The following is a 19,999-nucleotide window of genomic DNA, read 5'->3' as shown; positions in this document are numbered from 1 at the left end:
CCTAATACACTTAATATGAAATAAAGGTCCACCGGAACCAAGAGGTTTTTAACTCCAAGGAAATAGTTTAGGACAACTAGATTTGAACTATTTGCTTCTGTAGCATTTCTCCTGAATATCTTCATCTCTAGTAAAAAGAATAAAAGAAAAAAAAACAGCCAGCACACTGATTGTGAGAAACCTCCACCACACCCACTATCTTTTCTGTTTTTATCTTTCTCCTTCTGCTTAGAAACCAAGTGAAAGTTTGGGACAAGTCTTATTAAAATGGACTGTATTAGAAACACAGTTATTTTCTACTGGCTTGAGCATTCTGGAAGTTGTAGTCATAACACCCCCATTCTTATACGTGTCTCTTCCAATCTGTGCTTAAAATGGTGCAATATCAGGCATGGGGATATTTCATAGAACTGTGATGGGTGAAAGATTTGCACACTGTAGGTTGTGAGAGGACCTATCGCTGTGCAATTCACTTGCTGCTATATTGGCCCTATGGGTTTTTGTTTTAACAGTGTTGGCGAAATTTGTTTTTTCTTGAGTACTAACATCTTTGAGTGTCAATCAATCAATCAATCAATCAATCAATCAATCAATCAATCAATCAATCAATCAATCAATCAATCTTTATTGTATGGTCACAGACCCGATAAGGGTCTTTTGGACCCTTCTTCTAATGTTATTAGTTTCACTTTTTTGTGTTTAATTTATGTATGACTTTTTTTATCTTCTAGATCTTCATGCCTTTGGGTTCCTTGATTTCCCTTGTAAGTTTACCTCTTGCTTCTCCCACTTTTTCATCTTGGCACTCCATGGAGTAAAAGACCTTCTAAACATGGCTTTAATGGTGTCCAAAAGAAGGACACTAAATGAGCCAGGTTGACCATTTTTTCTCTAGATACATCTTATTTGTTCTTTCTTGTTGTCTAAAAACTTACTGTTAGTCAGTCTGTCTGCATTCTCATGCCAGCTGCACATTGTGTGTTTCAAGAGACCATGTCAAGATAAAGTGGGTGGGTAGGGTGGGTTAGGGGACATGATCTGAACATGTTCTAAATTCAGTTGAGGCCTTTTCAAAATAACTAGCTGTGTTTCTGGAAATGAGAAAATGGTCCATTTCTAAGTAGTGGTCATAGTTGGGAAAGTAACAAGTACACTCTCTGTCAAGAGGGTGTTTAGCTCACCAGAGATCTTTTAGCCTATGAGAATCAATAACCTTGGTTTACAGCAATACTGCTGTTGTTTTTTTAGAGTCTGGGGGCTCAAACAGATCTGTCTAATTTGACATCATTTTCTCTGCATTTGTCTAGGCATTCAGTTATTTTGTCATAAATTAATATTAGGCGTATGAGTTGCTACTTTGCTAGCTGCTTTTCCTTATAACAATATACCGTATTTTTCGCTCCATAAAACGCACCTTTCCATAAGATGCACCAATTTTTTAGGAGAAGAAAACAGGAAAATATAATCTATTTCTTCACTCCATAAGACGCACAGACTTTCCACCCCCCTGTTTGTGGGAAAAAAGTGTGTCTTATGGTGCGAAAAATACGGTAAATCTCCCTTCAGCGTCTCTGATAATATTGCTAATCTTGACTGGGTATGTTTTTTCAAATAATGTTGCAGCACCTCTAGCCTTTGAAAAAACCCTTGCCAGGTTCTCAGTAGTCAGACTATGTTTAAGAAAGATAAGCTTAGCATATATATCAAACGTTTCATGCAAAAATACTTCATATGGAGCCTGGGATCCTATTTTCTTATTATTTCTGATGTCTTTGTACAATGGTTCCCTGTCCCCTGACATTATACTGTATTGATTTTAAACTATCCAGCAAGAATAACCAAATTTTGCAAATTACTATCATTTGGTACTAAGGAGGATGTGTGTGAAGGGTCAGGAAGATGATTGGTGGATTACTGATGTTGTTTTGAACACAATTCAACAGAATAATCACCACGTGAAAAAACAAAATTGATAAACACAAGGTAAACAACCTGTGCTGCTGAGATTATCCCTAATTGGAGAGAGATGTTCAACAAATTGCTATTGCCTTGTCAACACAACTTTGGCTGGTACCCTTTAGGGGGAATTGGGGGGAGTAATTTACAGGATGTGTCCAAGAAATAAAGACCCCTTGATAATAGTATAAAAAGCCAATGGATGTTATAAGGTGTTGACTGAGGACTTTATCATGCTGAGAAGTTCCAGTTGGACTTGGCCATCTTATGGCAGTGTTGCCACTTAGCTTTTGGCATTAGTGACATCTGCTCAGCAAAACTGGAAGTTTTTTAAAATATATAATTGAATAACTTCATAAGATGGCAGATCCTGGGGAGGAAAATTGGATAAAGGTAACCATCCCTTGATACCATTTCATGAGTATCAAACTCTTCTTGATGACCATCTGCCATTCATCTTGATTCCCTATTTCCACTTGATATAGTCCTCAGATCTCCATTGAGCAATGGTTCCTTGGGGGTAAGAATGTCAAGAGTTTTGCACAAGGCAGCCATCCCTGAGGGTACAACTACTTTGCAATTTACCCTGCTATTTATGCCAGAGTTGGCACAATTAAATTTGATGTATTTCCCATCGACTACATCACATAAAACTAATTGTGAGTGAGCCTGATTTTTTTTTCATGGGCACTCATTGCTTTTTGAGTGACTGGCAGGGGCTAGAGATTTTTTCGTATGTAGCAATTCCATTTATAATGCTTTGCTCCAGTTTCGGGCATGTGTGATCACCTATATCAGTCCAAAGAGAGGCAGTGTGATCTAGGGCAGCACCAAGTGTGTCCTACGGTGATGATGATGGGGTGTCCTTTAAAAAAATGTTGGCAATTGATGTATCACTAAACTGGTATTAGCTTGTGAAACTGCAACACTTAACTTATAGTGCTAATTGGACAAGCATGATAAAAAATTCAGTGGAGAGACAAGTGGCCCTCATTTGGGGGCATTATGCCACTGTATTGGCATGTTACATTGCCACTGAAGGGTATGCAGTATAGCATGGACATCCATCTCAAGTGATCACCCCTTGTCTGCCCTCCAAATTTTTTTAATATGCTTGTCCAGTTGAGTACTATGTCAGTTATAGGCAGCCGTTTTACAAGCTGTCATATTACAGTTTAGTGCTATGTCACTTGCCAATGTTTTTTTAAGAGACCGAGAGAAAAAAATGATAGAGAAGGGTAAGTGACCTGTGATCCCAATGGGAACTGTGGTGATTTGAGGTATGGTGTGGACTTTTTGTCCTTGGCATTTCTGCAGGTAAACAAATATTTCCAAGCCCTTGTGTTCAGTTGATGGGGGCTAGAAAATGCAAGACTTATAATTTTTAAGATACTTGGCAAATCATAAGGTGTCTGGGGCAATTTTCATTTTATGACACTGGCCACAATGCACTGTTGGCTTTTTTTAATGTCCTGATTTTTAATGTCAACTTTGGGACCAAGTTATTTTATGACACCACTACACAAGCTATCCTTCTTCCTGGTCATTTGTCCCATAAATGTATCAATTAAAAATTTGGTGCTGGTTTTCTAGGCCTTCAAGTGTAGCCTGTAGGGTGACGGTGAAATCTTCCAGCTGTTTTTGTTTGCAATCATCATTTGTGCCTATGTGCAAAGGTTCCTTAGGAGAAGCTTCAGTACTGTTCAGTTTTGTGGATAGGTTTGTAAACTTTCTATCTACAGTCGTGCCCTGCTTAACAATTACCCCATATAATGATGAATCTGCTTCACAACGATGTTTTTGCGATTGCAAAATGATGTTTAATGGACTTTTTTCGCTTCCCGACGATCGGTTCGGGAATCGATTCTTCGCATTACAACGATCAAAACAGCTGGTCGTCGAGTTTTCAAAATGGCCACCGGCTGCTCAAAATGGCTCCCAGCTGTGTTTTTGGACAGATTCCTCGTTTTACAGGCAGCGAAAACGGTCGCCCCTATGGAGGTTCTTCACTGGACAGTGAGTTATTCAGCCCATTAGAAAGCATTGAACAGTTTTCAATGCGTTTCAATGGGCTTTTTTATTTTGCTTTATGACATTTTCGCTGTACAGCGATTTCGCTGGTGTGAATTAAAGTCGTTAAGTGAGGCACCACTGTATTGGGTAAGGGATGCTGTCCATTTGATCTGAAGCTCTGCTAAGAACAGGTCCTTAACTGATCCATCCAGGCAAGCCTTTGTTATTTTAGCAACACATTATCTTCTTTTCCCTGATCACAGCTTGCAAGTCAGGAGATTCTTTTCTTGAGAAATATGTACGTAGTTGTAATGAGGGTGAAAGAGGAGAGTGCAAAAACAGTCTGAAGCTCAATATATATATAAAAAAGATCATGGCCACTGGCCCCATCACCTCCTGGCAAATAGAAGGGCAAGATATGGAGGCAGTGACAGATTTTACTTTCTTGGGCTCCATGATCACTGCAGATGGAGACAGCAGCCACGAAATTAAAAGAGGCCTGCTTCTTGGGAGGAAAGTGATGACAAGCCTTGACAGCATCTTAAAAAGCAGAGACATCACCATGCCAACAAAAGTCCACATAATCAAAGCTATGGTTTTTCCTGTAGTGATGTATGGAAGTGAGAGCTGGACCATAAAAAAAGCTGACCGTCGAAGAATTGATGCTTTTGAACTGTGGTGCTGGAGGAGGATCTTGAGAGTCCCCTGGACTGCAAGGAGAACAAACCTATCCATTTTGAAGGAAATCAACCCTGAGTCCTCACTGGAAGGACAGATCCTGAAGCTGAGGCTCCAATACTTTGGTCATCTCATGAGAAGAGAAGACTCCCTGGAAAAGACCCTGATGTTGGGAAAGTGTGAAGGCAAGAGGAGAAGAGGACGACAGAGAATGAGATGGTTGGACAGTGTAATCAAAGCAACCAACATGAATTTGATCCAACTCCGGGAGGCAGTGGAAGATAGGAGGGCCTGGCGTGCTCTGGTCCATGGGGTCACGAAGAGTCGGACACAACTGAACGACTAAACAAATGTACGTAGTTACAATTCATGGGGTGGTGGTGTATTCAAGGCTCGTTTCCTTCTCTTACTTAGGGTTAGTTTGAAATCATATTAGATATAGAAATGGTGGTGGTGAAATAGCACCTGGGAAGCCAAGTTGTCAAACTAGCCTGTCATCTTGGTGTTCTGCTAGTCATGTCCCTCCCCCAAAGCCTCTGCAGGAGATGTATATAATCCTGCTTTGTGTGATTAGTGTATTCACTAGCCCTGACACAGGCAGGAGAGACTTGTACATTGCCTCAGTGGGTCACTACTCTAGTTTCCCTTCTTTCCATTATGCTTAATATCTGGATGTTAAATGGATAGTCCTTCAGATGTTACTGGATTACAACTGCTAATATCTGTGACTGTTGACAATGAGATTTGACTGAATGAAGGATACCCAAAACAGAATCCATATTTCATTTTATTATTTCTCTCCCAGTTCCTTGTTACCTCTCACAGGACTCCCAAAACTTTGGGCAAGATATGAGGGATGGGTTCATGGGAAGGTAAGTGATCAACAAAAATAATCTCTTCTGTCATCTGCTTGGGGCAATCTTTGCAAACATATTAAACAGCACAGGTGTCTGAAAAAGCTTAGAAAAGGCAAGAGAAACAAAACCCACATTTTTAGTGGTGTTGGGGAAGATAGACCAGAAATATACATTCATTTTAATTATTGGCTGTTATGTGCCAAAATTTGGATCAACAAACTCTTTGCCACCCTTCCACAAGCAATCTGGTATTGCGTCATATTAATGGAGACTCTTTTTCCTAAGAATCCATTCAGATTACGTGAAATAGGAACACTCATAGTTGGAAAACGTACAACAGTGCACAAGGAGATACCTGAAAATCAAATGAACAAGACATTTTGAACCTTCACTAACTCTAAGGGATTACTCAAGAATTCAAAATACCTGTTCTCTTTGCCATTAGCTATACTACCTCCTTCTCTAAACAGAGAGATAAGGAGACTTGCCCTGAGACAGAGGGTAGCACAAGAGGCAACAGGGGGTTATGTACTGCAAGCATTCTTTCCTGCCAGCATCATTACATTGGCAGTACCCTCATTAAGATCAGTCTGGAAGGGATGAGAGGGTTTGGAGGGGTGTCTCTATTTCTGAGGGCCACCACTCTTGCAACAGGCGCTTGCCAAGATGATCACACTTGCTTCAAATGTTTAATCTTCCCATAGGAAGACACAGCTGTCTGGGTATCTTGAATGGTAGGACTAATTGAGCCCCTGCCACACAGAATTGTAAATACCACATGATTCTAAACAGTAGAGCTACCCTGAAAATATCAGCCCATGGGTTGACAATGTAGCAGATAGCAGGGATCCAGATTTCTCCACCCTATGACTGCTTCACTATCACATCAAAAACTGTAAGGATATAGGATTGGAACAAAACTGAGACATAATTAATGTATGTCCCTCTAATTTGAATGGGTCCACTTTAAGTATGACTAAATCTGGATCCACCTTGTATGTTTCAGGAGGACTGCTTTCAAATAACAATCCAAGCAAACATTACAGCAACACCTGCAATGAATTGCTTGTGAAAACTTGTCACAAACCTTGTCGATACTTGAAATTGTTAAATTCAATGTATAAAATAATCACTGTGCTATTTTTGAACTTAATTAACTGCATCCCCTTCAAATTTCGGAGTGGGTGTGTACAAAAATAATGTGTTTGTCTGTACTTGTGTCTGTCTAGAGAGAAACAGAGAATGTGTGCTGGCTTTCCTCATAGGTATGAATGTACTTTCAATATTGTAGCTACACTATCTCTGCTTGCATCTCGGGATGTCTAATGCAAGAGCAAAAATGCTTTAGAAGTATTGTTTTGATTACAATGATGCTCCTTTAAAAAAAATCAAATTGTTCACTTTTCAAAATAAAATTACAGTATCTTATTTTTTCCACCATGTGCATCAAGTTATGAAAATCTGGAATGGTGACAGTATCTACCTGCAGAATAGTGAGAGATTATATGTATCATCCCACTAATTTGTAATACTTACTTATGCACCAGTTGTCAGGGGACGCACTGCCAAGTACAATGAAGAGAAAGACATGTCAATACAGCCTCATGCTCTTAAAAGGTTTTCCCTTTCCACCTTTTATGGGCTGCAGGCATCAGCTGGCAGCTCTGCCTATGCCAGGTGCACTCATTCGTGCCATGAGGTGAGCACTGGATGCCATGCAGGTTTCAAGGTGGCAGGAACAGCAGCTGTACTTGGTAGTGATGTGTCAGGCTTCACAGGTGGAACACTGACGCAGAAAGAGAGAATAGGGGAAGCTGGAAGAATTCTCTTACAGCTGCCCAAACCTCCTGAGACAAAGCAGTAGAGAATGATACTTGATGGAGACTCAACAGCTCTTTCCCCACGACATTGCCAAGTCCGCTGTCTTAGCAAGAAGTATATTATAATCAGAGCATGGAAGAGTTATTTCAAACTTATTTTTTAAAAAGCAATTAAGCACAGTTACCATTCCAAATGTCTCAAAATATAGTGAGTTGCTATTATGATTGCACTTTTTAAATATAAAAATGGGACTTTTGAGTTTCTCATTTGTCAAAGGTGACTAGAATAGTTACTTTGAAAAGTCAGAGCACTACAAGATTCTGCCTTGCCACACAAAACGCTCTTCCTCGCTGTCTCATTGCCACATCATCTTCTGTAAGAGAAGGTGATGTAATTGCCCTAACTAGCCCTTGAACCTCCTTCATTATTTGGTGCAGCTATACACTCATAATTATAAAAAGTAACTAAAAAGTTACAGTTAGAATACAGAAGGAGATACATGATCCCTCATTAAGTTGCAATCAAACTGTGAAATAGTTAAACTGTGGTTGTCTTCTAGTTCCTCTCCTCTTGAATGTTGAATATCATCATGGCTATGCTGACTTTTGAGTTAAATCTTCATTATTCAAAAGAGAGGGTTATTTATCCTTCCACACTCTGTACTGGCAGATTATTTTCCTAGAGAAAATGAAAGCTAGTGCAATATTTTAAGAATATAATAAGATCTTTTCTTCAAACTCTTTTTTCTTTTTCACAGGCTAAAACATCATCTTACCTGACCAAGCCAATTTTACCTCAAAGCTTCTGTGTTGTTAGATACCAGTGAGCTTTCATGTACAGATTCCTTGTTTTCTCAGAGAAAATCAGTAAGGGTATCTCCCAAGTATGGTGTCCTTTGGATTAAAAATAAATGTATCCTAAATTTTAGTTTTGTGTCGTGCTTAAGAAAAAGACTTTATCTTAGCCTTTTCTTTCTTTCTTTCTTTCTTTCTTTCTTTCTTTCTTTCTTTCTTTCTTTCTTTCTTTCTTTCTTTCTTTCTTTCTTTCTTACTTACTTTGTGTGACTTCTTAAATAAAACAGCTTTCTAAATAATCTTCATGCATTTTGACAAGTATTCAAAAGTCTATGTTAATCAGTTTGCCGTCCCACAGATTATGTTGTCATGTCATGACCACAAACCTCACTGGGAAACTGACTGCACATGATGATAGATTTTTCCTCATGTGCCAGTTTGGCATTAAGCAACAGCCCAGTATCAGTCAATGACAAGATGACAGAGCAACCACCATTGCTATTGCTGGGAGTAGTTCTGAAAGGCAGGACAAGTCTTAGTGGGAATCTGTTGCACAACTATCCCATTTGCAGAAAAAAACAGCAGTACTGTGTATCCAGCCTGCAGACCAAGCAAGAGAGCAAAAATCTTCACATCACCGCAAAGCTGCCACTGATGTTGGTCATAGTTTATGCCCCTCAGAAGTTGTTTCATGTTGTCATATATAGCTTTGTTATGACTGCATCACCCGTGACTTCTAGGAATAACATGATGCAATTCATATTATGTATGACGCAATACCAGATTGCTTGTGGAAAGGTGGCAAAGAGTTTGTTGATCCAAATAAAACTTATTCATTCATTATAAAACTGCCCCCCCTTTGGCCCTCAAAATGTGTTAAATATATAATGTGGCCCTCATAAGGAAAAGTTTGGAGACCCCTGCCCTAGGCTACTTCCAAATGTGGTCATTTGAGCTGGATCGGTGCTAAGAAGTCATGCCTGAGAAATGCCAGACCAACAGTTATACTCTCGCGCAAGGAGTGAAGCTGCTGAAAGACAAAACTATTTAAACCTTAGCTTGGCATGTTTATTTGCCCCCCAGACAAATGGTTAGATTTGCAACTGATTGAAACCATAGACTAAAGAATGTGAAAACTTTTACCCTTGCCTTTGCCCTGCCCTTGGTTGCTCCATTTTTAACAGAACAGAATAGCAGCACAAAAGCTAAACATGGGTCTCAGAGAAATGATGGACAGAGCCCTGAAGATTCTTACGAATAATGTTTGCAAGAACATTATTCGTAAGAGGCTTCAGGGCTCTTTCTCCATCATTTCTCTGAGACCCATGTTTAGCTTTTGTGCTGCTATAATCTTAGGTGCTGATATTAATGCATACATATTTTTAAGGCAGCATTTCTCAGCCAGTGGGTCATGTCACACCAGGTGGCTGCAGAATCAAGTCTAGGTTGGGCAGAGTTTTATAAACATTATCGAAAATTAATGACAGTATTGTTACCATTCTCACGTACAGATGTTATTGTCATGCATATCCCACAATATTATTGGGAAAAAAACAAGAAATAAAAAAAAACAAAAACCTTAAGACTTGCTGTATGTTTCTATATAAGATAAGAAAGTGTCTATACCCAAATTATTCTTGAAAAACGTGGCCTTTTTGTTCTATCTATTCAGATCTCTTAAGAGAATAACTGTACATTCAAGATGGAAGATTGAGATCCGCATAAGACACAAAGGTAGAAACATTCGTTTATGTGGCTTATTAGTGCAATATTCTATATATCAGACTAGGTAACCTGTGGCCTTTCATATGATGAACTATAATTTTAAAGGTCTGGTGGGCAACAGGTTCGCTGTGTTACCATCTTTCTTTTGCCATTCTCTGTTTAGCTTGCCTGATTCATCAGTTACCAAATCCTACCCGTCTTATTACTTAGTCCTGAATATATAATCATAACTTCAAATGCACATCCTCTGCATCCAATGACACCCGTTTTTGCTTTTCATGAGCCCTGTTCAGACATTGTCCTGAATTCATGAAATATGAGACTGTGAGACAGGCGCATGTATCATAACTCTGCCACCTATGGCCAGTCCTTCACCCTCCGACTTTGCTAATTTGAGTGGTGCAGTCTGAAGTGTTTTTCTCTTCATGCTTGCTTGAACATGTGTGGAATGTTCCATACAACTAAGTACCTTCATAAAGCATGACTTTGGAGGAGGTACTGCTAGTAAATGAGGTCCATTTGCCCACAAAGGTAAAGCCAAGGTTACGGCATGTGACATTCCAAATGTTTCTGGACTGCTACTTCCATTCTCTCTCAGCGTCAACTATAGTAGCTATGGATGATGGCAGTTACTGTCCAATAGTTGGAAGATCACATTCCTTCCCCTGGTTTAAGCCATCACACATTCAAGGAAATGACTGAACAGAGCTATTAACACACTGGATTCCAAACCTTCTCTCAGTATTACCATCACCTTCAAGTGCGTTTGATGGAGATACAGGAGAGGGCCTTCTCTGTTGCTGTTCCCAGACTTTGGAACTCCCTCCCACAGGAGGCCAGGGTGGCCCCATCTTGGTTGTCCTTCCACAAGCAGGCAAAGACCTTTCTCTCCAGGCAAGCTTTCCCTCAGTGACTGGCTACCTGAGTGGGATTTTTAGATGGATTGTTAGGCATCACTGCTTTGACTTTGCTTTTAGTATTGTGTTTATCATTTCTCAGAGTGGTATTTTTCCCTTTTAAATATTTGTATGCTTATTGTTTTTACTTTTAATATTGTCATTTAATGATGTAAGCTGCCTGTGTATACTCATTTTTTTAGCTTTAAATATTGTCTTTCAATGATATAAGCCACCTCGGGTCCTTTTTAAGGAAAAAGGCAGGGTAAAAATATTTTAAGTAAATAACTAAATTAAATAACCAATTCTCAGAGCATTTGCTATGGCAGCCAGGTGGGGAGGAATCATGCTATCCTTACTTTAATATGAAGTTAACTTCTCACACAAAGCTGCATTCCATACAGTTTACTATCTGCATGAGACCAATTCTAAATGAATTTGCTTTTCAAAAACAAAGTGGAAAGCAATCCTACTAGAGCACTGAATATGTGCAACTCATTCTTTCTTTGTTTCCTCTTTAATCATATCAGAGCACTGCACAATTTAAAATTATGCACATATATGAAAATAGGTAAAATTAAAAACAAGTTAAATTGCTTCTCGGCCTTTTGGCTAGTATCAAGTGTAGTTAAATGCATTATTTAGTGTATTAGACTATTTTTGACCAGAAGCAGGCTACTTCAATACTGTTATTTCAGCAATTTGCTAGATTTTCTTCTGTACATATGGTGGGGCATAAATTGCATACACATAAGTGACTGAATTTGAAACTGAGAGCAACTCAACTTACTCCAGAGTCACACAAAAATGGTCCTGTTTCCAAATTGCCCCATTTTACTTAAGTATTATTTGACCTTCCTACTTCACTCTGAAATATGTTAAGTGACTTCTAGATGGTCCAGCTAGAATCTTATCCTGGTGGGAGGCACACTTTGGCATTCATCCATTTGGCAAGTTGCGCTGTTTTTGTTCTCCATAGATTTACCTAGGCCTCTTCTGGTTTAAGTTTAGAGTTTGGGATGTGTGCAGAAAATGGCTCCTCATTGCCATTGTCTACACTGGGTTTGGTGTCCATGACGTGGATGGGTTTCGTGCTATATTACCTTATTTCATTCATTATTTGCTAGCACCTCTTGACACACTTCTGGAGTGTCAATTCCAGCCAAATAAGAGACTTTCTCAATGAGAGTAGGTTTCAGGCAGCCAGTAATAATCCTGTACAATTCCTTAAGAGCTACATCCATTTATTTGGCATGTGCTGATTTATACCATATGACACAAGCATATTCTGCTTTGGGGCAGCAAGGGACAAAGCAGTTGTTCTTATTGTTTTTGGGTGTGCACACCAGTCTGACCCAGCCAGTTTCCTAAAGATGTTATTTCTGGTGGCAACATTCTGTTTGATGTTTAGACAATATTTTTTGTAATTCAGGGTTCAATACAGAGTGACACTCAAATGCTTTGGGGTAGGGCAATGTTCCAAAATCTTGCTATTCCAGCTAACTTGGAACCTTCCTTTTTGTTTCTTTGTTTAAAAACCCTCTGTTTTCAAAGGGTTTGGTTTCAGCTGGTTGTTTTTCTTATATAAGGAAAGATCTAATGCAGAAGATAGCTCGAGGAACATAGAAGGTCCTTGCCTAGAGAGAGTGGGAAAGCATTGCAAGTATAATTGGGCATTCCCTGGGAAATGGCATGTAGCTAGCCAATCCTTCACTTCCAGAAGCATTCCACTGTAAGCTTGTTGATCTCACTCTATGACAATAACTCCATGGGTTGTTGATCTCACTCTATGACAATAACTCCATGGCTTGTTGATCTCACTCTATGACTGGATTTTCCACTCTATGGAAATCCAGCCCACAAGTGACACTTCTTTGAACCGATGGAGAGAGCAGGAGAGTTCAGATAGAACTGCCTGCAGGTATAGCAGCTTTATCTTTCAGAATTTTTCAACACAGTTAAGCATCACATTTGTTGTGATCGTTGTGTGTGCATGTGGGGGGGGGAACAATTTGTTCAGAAAGTGCTTAACTTTGGCTAGACTGGGCCCCAAGAGTTTGTGCTAAGGCCAGATATTAGTTACAGAGCTTTAAACAGTCAAATACTGGTGCCTTGAGTTGCGAACTTAATTCGTTCCGGATGATGCTTATAACTCAAGTTGGTCGTAACTCAAAGCACCATTTCCCACAGGAATACAATGAAAAGCAATTAATCCATTCTGGCCTTTTGTTGTTGCTGTTGTTATCTCAAGGTGCTGGCTGTATCTCAAATCATTAGTTCCTAATGCAAAAGTGGTTAATCCATCCACTAGGGGAAAACTTTTTTAAAAACCTAAGATGACCTCTAAGGTTAAAAAAAGGGCAGGAAAGAAGGGAGGGAGGGAACAATGGGGAAAATAGGCCTTTTTCCCGGTTGTATCTCAAAGTACAGGTTGCAAGTCAAAGCAAAATGTTGCGACCACAGCTGGTTGTAACTCGAATTGCTTGCAAGTCAAGATGTTTGTAAGTCGAGGCACCACTTCTTGTGCATTATTAGTTTAAATACAGGGGCGGGGGAGGCAGAGGCACAGCCCTGTTAGATAATAGCACCTGTTTGTTTACATGACTAAAACACATTTCATTTAAAACTTAAGAGGCTACCCTGTATTGCTGATAGCAGCTCATCAAGGTTTAATGTGGGACACTCAATGTCCCATACCTCTCTGGAGTAGCCAGGAATTGAAACCAGGATCCTTTATTGCAATGGATTTAAGAAAGCAGCCACCAGTAGAGGCTTCTTACAGGGTAGTTGTTTACCAATTTTCTTTCCTCCTTCTCTTTAGTTTAAACGAGACTACCCTTTCTACAGTACCTGCAGATAATGCAATTATGCCCTTATTCTAATGTCACATGGGTAGCCTGAGATAGTAGAGGGTGTGTCAATCTTGTTTCTTTCTTTTAATGACATTCTTTAGTATCACAGATGGATTGGGTACTGCAGTGAGTAGAAGAGAATTCAGCTGACTGCTATTATACAGGTTAGGGCTGATCCTTCCTGTGGTACCTTCTGTCATAATCATCTCTAATCCTTCTCCATATGAAGCCAAGTTTTTGTCTATATCACATATTTGCAAGATTTTATGCAGAATCAGGTGCTTGTCTCACAAGAGTTATTTAAAGCCAAAATCATTATTCTTCCTCACATTTTTATGAAAGAATCTGAAACAAGTAAATTTATTTCTCTATTTGCAGTTTGCAAATAGTTTAACACCACAGATGGAGACAGATCTATTTATTATTTTTCCTCAGTTAGATAGATGGAAAGGGATGTTAAATCATCAGGACAGTTATTTTTTTTTTTAAATTATTACAATTTTTCTAGAACTATCTTGCTACACAGTGCACAAAAAGAGAATAAATAAATTGTTTGGAGAAAACTGCGTATATAGCTTAAAATTTGCACCCCAGCAAAAAGCAGTTTCTGAATTATTGCCTTGCTGTCTAGATTTTACAATGTGGATAAAATAGATATAAGTCCAGAGGACATAAACTAGTAAAGAGAGAACAAGTGATGGACTTATGGACTTGACTTCATGGGAAGCAATCTTGTGTGTCTTTGGGGATCCTTTCCTTTCAAGAACTGCCCAGCAGCCAAAATTCTATCATATGACTCAGTGATGGCCAGTTTTAATCAGATGGTTGAGCCTCCAGCAGTAAAAACTTATAGTAAAAACTTATAGAGCACTTCTGTCATAAGGGAAAGTACACATAGAATCCGGAGAGATGTGTTACAGTAAAGTGTGAAAATTCTCACACCTTTTGACAACATTATTAAGTTTATGATAATTGCCACATCTGGAAAAAAATTCAATTTGTGGAAACCAGTAACATACCCTTCTATTTTAGCCTACAATAAATTGACAGTTTTCAACAGCAAACACACACTGGGGAACCACAGTTAGAAGTAGATGAGGGATGGGGCTATTTCCAGGACCACTATTACTCAAGTCATCCTTTTCCCAAAATAATTCCACATGTTCTGTTTCCTGTCAAAACTATGCATTAACATTGATTTTATTTATTTGATAGGCAGAATCCACTGACGGTAGTATCTTCTTACTTTAAAACAGTAACATCTTGTCTGGGAAATAAGCAAGCTCACATATAAGTGATATTCTCAGAAAATCTATATCCAAGGAAACAAATCCTATCTATATGTTACTAAATGAAAATTTTTATATTATGTTTCCTGAATTACTCAGTAGTCAAAATCTTGTTAAGAAAAACTATAAACATATGGCAAATCATTCAATGGTTTCTCCCCTTCAGCAAGTTGTCCTTTGTGTAATCATGCACACAACTGGTCACATACACTGTTTTCCAACCAGTAAGCAATTGATCTTGTGAAGGCAATCCTGCTAGAGAGGGAGAAATGACTGTCCTTCCACAAGTACATTAAGCAGACAGGGACTTTGTCAACAGATGTTAGTTCTGTTGGGCAGCATTCAAAATATAATAGCTGAATTCCTATTGACATAAAGTTACACTGTGCAAACCATGACATAAAGTAACACTGTGCAAGCCAGGTGACACTATCATCCAGTGAAGGGAATATTGAAGTTAAATCTCCCCTTTCAGATCCCTAGGCTCCCTAGGGCTCCTCTTTGCCCTGGACAAGTTTTTGGAGGTTTGGGATGAAGGGGGGAAGGGTGCTCTTTAATTGCCAAAAGCCACTGCCAGATGACTTCCAGTGGTCTCTTGAAAGTGTGAAAGTAGGAATAGGAAGCTTTCAATTAATTTAAATTGAACATTCCTGTTGCTGGGTGATGACATCATCCAGTTTACATGGTTTAAATTTACAGAAGACAATTTTGGTCAATAGTTCATTTACTAATGTCTGCAATGTCTATAAATGAAGAAAACTTATTCAGTATTCGTATAAGAAGCAATTTGCTCTTATGGATCAATTGCCAACTAACAGAATAAGACTAAATGGATGTGTCTCACAAAGCAAAGACATAAAAATAGGGTCGTCCAAAGATTTTTACTAGGATGGCACTTGTTAACTTGCTAATTTGTGATCTTTTGGGGCTATTGTTCACATTCTGAATTTTGGGAAAGTATCAGAGATACCATTGTAAATGACCATAAGCTTGTGCAAATTTTGAAAAATGTTGTGATAAGCATGGCCCATGGAAAAAAAGTCAAGCTAAGGAGGCTGCAAGTTGTTTGCCCAAGAACATGGATTCAAGGCAAGAGATGGGGGCCAAAATTCCGTTGTTTAGTGTAGTAAATTGCACTAGAGTAGGCCCATTGAATCAATGAGAATTTGATGAGTCATGTCCTTCATAAATTCCACCGATTCCAATAGGCTACTTTAACTGTGATTTATTATGGCACGTTAAGTTGCAGTTTGAGTAGGCTCATTTGAATCAATGGAACTTACGAAGGTGACTAAATCCCCAATGATGCCGTAGGCCAGTGATTCCAAACCTTGGGTCTCCAGATGTTCTTGGGACTAAAACTCCCAGAATCCTTCACCACTAGCTGTGCTGGCCAGGATTTCTGGGAGTTATATGTGAAAAACAGCTGGGAGCCCAAAGCTGTGAACCATTGCACTAGGCAATATTCCAATACAATTTGACTAGATCCTGAACTTCAGAACATATCCTACTTTCAAGCTGAATTTTTTTTCTCCGCAGACTATCCATTTCACAGAAAGGAATGCCAATCAATTTCTCCCAGTCATCATTAATTATTTTATCAAATATACTTCCATAACTTAACAGAAAGATCACACTCAGATCACATACAATCCCTACACTTACCACAATTCAGGTAAACTAATCACCCCTTTTGTTGTTATAGGTTTTTTGGGCTGTTTGGCTGTGTTTTCCTTCCTAACATTTTGCCAGTCTCTGTGGCTGGCATCTTCAGAGGACGGGAGTTAGAACTCTGTCTGTGTTCTGGTGTAGTGTGTGGGAAATGGATGAGCTTTCTAATTCTGGGTTATTTGGAATGGTAGAAATTTAGAGCTCTAAAATGGGTTTATGGTTGTTTAAATGGTGAATGTAGCTAAAAGTTTTTAAGTTTTGCATATTGGAGCAAAACAAAAATACCTAATGTTACATATGCATCAATGGAGTTTGAACTGGCAATGAATGAATAGGGGAAGAATTTGAGAGCTAAGATAGAGAGCACTATTGAAAAGCTCTTGCAGTGAACAGCTTTTATGATCAATAAATGAGATTTAAAAAATGGCCAACATCATGATGACTATGTATGAATCTATGATGTGATGAGATGCCAGAAGAGATATTGTAGAGCTGGAAAAGGTCCAGAGTAAAAGACATTTAAAGTGATCAAAAGGTAAAGGTTCCCCTTGACATTTTTAGTCCAGTTGTGTCCAACTCTAGGGGGCGGTGCTCATCCCGTTTTCAAGCCGTAGAGCCAGCATTTGCCCAAAGACAGTTTCTGTTGTCACGTGGGCAGCGTGACTAGGGAAAGCCGCTTTACCTTCCCACCAAGATGGTACCTATTTATCTACTCGCATTTACATGCTTTCAAACTGCTAGGTTGGCGAGGAGCTGGGACAAAGCGACGGGAGCTCACTCCGTTGCGTGGATTCAATCATACGACTGCTGGTCTTCTGACCCTGCAGCACAGGCTTTTGCAGTTTAGTGCCACCACATCCCTTAAAAAAAGTGATCAAAGGGCCATCATAATTCTCCTAAGAAAACTTGCAGCATTTGCAGTTTTTTAACTGAGAAAAAAAGACATATAATGGGGTGTGTGAAAAAGGTATGCAAGCAAATAAGGAGTTATCTTGTGTGGGAGGTTAGTAAGAATTCCCAAGTGTTTTGCATAATTTTTTATAGTCGCATACCAAAAGTTCTGAATGTATGAAAAATCACCACTAGAAACAAGAATTTTGTTTAGTATGCTGCTTAACTGTAAGCCTGTGCATGCAACATAATATCAGTCATTACCTTTGATTAGGATAATCAATTTACAGATATCTGAAAGAATGCAGTTCATGTAAAAATGTTGTTTTTCAACAAATGCTTCTGCTCCATTTGTATTAATGCCCATGTTTTAATTCAAAGAATCACAGAAAAATTGAGTTGGAAGGTGCCTATAAGACCAGAGTCCAACCGCCTGCTCAATGCAGGAATCAAAAACAAAGTATATTTAATAGATGGTTGTCTAATTTTCTTGAAAGCATCCAGTGTTGGATGGCTCACCACACCACTAATTCTCAGGATAATGGTGATAACTTATGGTTACTTTCCTATGTAAAACTGGATGCTGGCTCACATACAGATTGTGAACAAGATGGCCTACAGACACTATATTTGAGATACTTCATTATGTCTGGAATAGTAGGCATCCTTCAGTCTCGAGAGACTGTGCTCTGAATAGAGTTCTTGGAACAGCGTCTAATGTGGCTGAGAAGGCCAATTCAAGAGTGACAATCCCTTCCACATTGAAGACAAATACAATCTGTCCCCTGTGCAGCTCCCTGATTTTGCTGGATTCAGGACTGCCTCTTTGCCTCAGCCTGCTGGACAAATGTCTCTTCAAAATGGGAGAGGCCATCATGCACCGCCTGCCTCCAGGCTGAATGCTCAGATGTCAAAGTTTCCCATCCGCTTAGGTCCATTCCTTAGGGCTTCAGATCCCACTTGGAGATAGCCATGTATCACAGCTGTGGTACCCCTCTGGGGCACTTTCGCTGCACTAATTCTCCATACAGGAAATCTCTGGTAACTGTGTGTGATCGTAATACTAGCAAGGCTAGAACGTCTAGTGAGGATCAAACTGAGCTGATGCCAATGCTTCAATCTTGGATGTCTCCAAGGGACTCTGTGTCGAAGCTTTGTATTAAAGAACATGTCGCTGGCACAAATACCAGCAAAACTCCAAGCGTTGGCCATTTTCGTTCATCTTCCCAATGCCAAAACAGCCTAGACAAGTGGGCCGAGAACTGTGATCAGCATTAACTCTAGCGTTAAAGTCTCCGTGAATGAACAACAGCTCTCTCTCAGGGATTTTTTTAATAGTAGCTGCCAGATCGTCATAGAATTTGTCTTTGTCTTCTGTTGTAGATGACAGTGTTGGTGACCAGTTCTGATGATGAGTGGAGCTGCAGAGACAGGATACATATTTACAGGATATACAGTTATGTTCAAAATTATTCAACCCCCACTGAAATTGAATGTTTTGGCCATTTTGACATTGATTTTGATCATTCAGTCATCTTGCTTACATTTACATGAAAGAGGCACTTGTAGGTCAGAGAAATATAACCTTAAGTTTATAATGAAATAACCACAAATGTCTTTTCTGTGCTCACATCATTATTAGTTTTTATTCAACCCCCAAGTGACATTCAATCTTAGTACTTAGTACAACATCCTTTTACAGTTATAACAGCTTTTAAACGTGAAGCATAGCTTGACACAAGTGTCTTGCAGCGATCTACAGGTATCTTCGCCCATTCTTCATGGGCAAAAGCCTCCAGTTCAGTCAAATTCTTAGGCTTGCGCACTGCAACTGCTTTCTTTAAGTCCCACCAGAGGTTCTCAATCGGATTTAAGTCTGGTGACTGTGATGGCCACTCCAAAATGTTCCAGCCTTTCCTCTGCAACCATGCTCTAGTGGACTTGGAGGTATGCTTGGGATCATTGTCCTGTTGAAAGGTCCAACGTCTCCCAAGCCTCAGGTGTGTGACGGACTGCATCACATTTTCATCCAATATCTCCTGGTACTGAAGAGAATTCATGGTACCTTGTACACGCTGAAGCTTCCCTGTACCTGCAGAAGCAAAACAGCCCAAAGCATTATTGACCCTCCGCCATGCTTCACAGTAGGCAAGGTGTTCTTTTCGTCATATGCCTTGTTCTTCCTCCTCCAAACATAGCGTTGATCCATGGGCCCAAACAGTTCTAATTTTGTTTCATCAGTCCACAGAACACTATCCCACAACTTTTGTGGTTTGCCCGCATGACTTTTGGCATACTGCAGTCGACTCTTCTTATTCTTGGGAGACAGCAAGGGGGTGCGCCTGGGGGTTCTGGCATGGAGACCTTCATTACGCAGTGTGCGCCTTATTGTCTGAGCTGAAACTTCTATACCCACATCTGACAAATCTTTCTTCAGTTCCTCAGCAGTCACACGGGGACTTTTCACCACTCTACGCTTTAGGTAGCGCACAGCAGTCGAAGTCAGCATCTTCTTTCTTCCATGACCAGGTAGCATTTCAACAGTGCCCTTTGCCT

The 19,999-nt window shown here is 39.6% G+C and overlaps 1 long non-coding RNA gene across 1 annotated transcript; it reads left to right on the top strand.

Annotated features, from left to right (window-relative positions):
* The first annotated feature begins 1,040 nt into the window (after positions 1-1,040).
* On the top strand, positions 1,041-17,837 carry LOC140708373 (uncharacterized). Its single transcript, XR_012088500.2, has 3 exons — positions 1,041-4,999; positions 5,453-5,519; positions 9,792-17,837. It is a non-coding gene; the product is annotated as an uncharacterized LOC140708373 (long non-coding RNA).
* The last annotated feature ends 2,162 nt before the right edge of the window (positions 17,838-19,999 follow it).

This window comes from Pogona vitticeps, chromosome 6 (genome assembly GCF_051106095.1).
Source record: "Pogona vitticeps strain Pit_001003342236 chromosome 6, PviZW2.1, whole genome shotgun sequence".
NCBI lineage: Eukaryota > Metazoa > Chordata > Lepidosauria > Squamata > Agamidae > Pogona > Pogona vitticeps.
Note: the sequence above shows the minus strand (reverse complement) of the source record. Positions and strands in the feature narration are given on the sequence as shown.